This window comes from Atractosteus spatula, unplaced genomic scaffold (genome assembly GCF_055471065.1).
Source record: "Atractosteus spatula isolate fAtrSpa1 unplaced genomic scaffold, fAtrSpa1.hap1 Scaffold_92, whole genome shotgun sequence".
Taxonomy (NCBI): Eukaryota; Metazoa; Chordata; class Actinopteri; order Semionotiformes; family Lepisosteidae; genus Atractosteus; species Atractosteus spatula.
In genome coordinates, this window is record NW_028296926.1 from 24,677 (window position 1) to 27,279 (window position 2,603).

Here is a 2,603-nt window from a genome sequence, read left to right on the forward strand (position 1 = left end):
CACCTTTTCCCAGTGTAAGTCTGTGTTGTGGTGAGTTTTTAAAATTGGTTTGCGATTTTCTGAAATCTATTCCACACAAAAATATAATTTGGACAGTCGCTATTTATTTGGATATTCCCTTTCAGTGAAGATGTCTACAGTATTCCAGCCGGATTAGTACTGATCGAAGAGAGCCATCTACAGGCGAAAGGCGAAATAACATCACAGCAGCAGCATTTAAGGTGGAACGAAAAACGCGAATAAGAAGCTGGCGAATAAGAAGCCAACTTCAGCCTCGTAGCAGACCATGGGAGGCACGCTCAAAATAATCGCCTTTCCCAGTACTTCAGAGTCTTATTTAGATCGCTTCACTGCAATTTTATTTGATTGATGGGAGATGTGAAGCCATCGAGCCTGTACTGCGCTTCACATTGAAATTGAAGCCATTTCTCATGCTTTCTCTCAGTGTCGGGGCTGCAATTGCGTGTAAAGGAGGCGACTTGAAAATGAAACGTGTAATCACCTTACAGAGGGTCTTCACAACGGGGTGCGTCAGCTAGTTCTCCATTATTGTCACTTTACTGGACGTCTGAAGAAACTTATCTACAACGAAAATACAAACTGCACAGTTTAAGGCACATGAAGAGAAATCCGTGTGCTGATTGACTCAAAAAATGTCGCTACAAATAAGCCGGGTTGATTTACTTTTCCGACCACCTCCCTCCGTCCCCCTTTGCTGTTAGCACAATTCTTTCAGTTTCTTTTCTTGTATTTTCCTTGCTATTTTTCTGTTCCTTTTCCCCATGTGGAGATGGATCCACAGCCGAAACCGTTTTCACCCTGTGTTTCTGCACCGTCAGTCTGTATGAGGAGCACATCTTGCACAGCTCCAGTGGCGCAATCGGTCAGCGCGCGGTACTTATACAGCAGTGCACAGCGGAGTGATGCCGAGGTTGTGAGTTCGAGCCTCACCTGGAGCAGTATAGCCTGTGTCTTTAGCTATTGAAAGCAACTGTCGAGTTTAGATACTCTTAGGTATTTGATGGAAATAAATTAACATCAAACGAACAAGTAAAGGTTTATTTCGAGTCACAATCAAAGAAGGCTCCACAGCTGAAACGTTGTGTTTACTTCTATTTTCAGCATGGAATAAACCTATACTTTTCCTTTGAAGCCCATGCATGCTGACGCAGCTCCCTACTTAAATTACTATCAGCTGTGTACCTCCAGTTGACCTGTACACAAATATATGAGAGGTCTACTGAGACGAGAGGAGCACTGAAGACTTGATAAAGCTCTCGCATTAGATTCTGTGTTTTTGTTGTTCCCCAGATTTGTTTTTAATGTTCTTTTTCTTTTAAAGTTGTTGCATTTGGTTGTTTTTTATAGTTGCTAGACTATTACAGGGATTTACCTAGGTTCCCGGGAGACTTCTTGTTTTGTGTTTGTTGTGTTTTCGGGTTACAACTATTTTTTTTTCTGTTGATAGGACACCACGCATTACTGTGGGACTAGTTAACTTTAGTTCATACATTGTACCTGAAATTACCACATAAACTACTACTCTGTTTTCCTTTTTTATTAGGAAAAAGGCAAAACTAATGTTTGTTTCTCCTTGCTTCTGATTGGTAGCTACAACGGGTCAGTTGCAACAAACTGGCTGCTGAAATTTGTCAGCAGCTCTGTAGCAAACCTGTTCTCAATTGCAACAAACCTAAAATAACAGCTGCTGCCCATTAGACATTACTAAAGTAGGAGACTAAGCAGACTAAGCAGAACAATAGATTACATTGGAACTGTCCTGGATGTAGTGGAAATAATATCGTCATTAAGTAATGAACAATTGCTTTCCAGACACTACAATTATTCACAAGGAATTTTATCAATACATATTTTATTAATAAAAGCGTGATATCTTAATAATGAAGTTTAATGTTATCTTTATTAGTAGCTGTATTACAGGTAATGCATGCACAGACTTTATTATGCTATAATGAATTCTCAGGTATCCTGGGGACAGAACTGAAATGAAGGAAATACATATTTAAAGGTGTGTTAGTCTTAAATGTGTTCTGTCACATAGGGGTGTTAATTGAATAGATTTGTTGTATTATTTAATATGATTTGACTCTACACTTGTGTTTCTCAGGAGACAGCATTAATATTGGGGATTTGCGGATACAGATAATAAGTTGTACTATACAGGCAAATGTATGGTTACCTTAATGAAAAAAACTCTTATCATTACCCTTTTCAACATTATTATTTAAGAGAGTCTTTCAGAACAGTATTCTCATATTAGTGGCTATAATCTAATGATAAAGGTGGTGAAACAGGTGAAATGTGCGGAAAGAATTGGAGATGGAACAGGAGACTCATCCAGTCGATAGAAAGCTTGGGTAGGACTGCACAAACACCGTGCCAGTGTTTAGTGGCATAATTTAAAAACAATACGTGGTTTAACAATATCAACTGCTCTACTGTGAGCTCAGCTCCACAACTAGTAATACATTGCCCACATTTTCAAATTAGATACATGTGTTTTCTACGTGTATGTAATTAGTACTTTTTTTGTTTTAACTGATTTAAAATAGAATATTGTAACGCAACGGGGGCTCAGGCGG

The 2,603-nt window shown here is 38.8% G+C and overlaps 1 non-coding gene across 1 annotated transcript; it reads left to right on the forward strand.

Annotated features, from left to right (window-relative positions):
- The first annotated feature begins 865 nt into the window (after positions 1-865).
- trnai-uau (transfer RNA isoleucine (anticodon UAU)) lies at positions 866-959 on the forward strand. Its single transcript has 2 exons — positions 866-903; positions 924-959. It is a non-coding gene; the product is annotated as a tRNA-Ile (tRNA).
- The last annotated feature ends 1,644 nt before the right edge of the window (positions 960-2,603 follow it).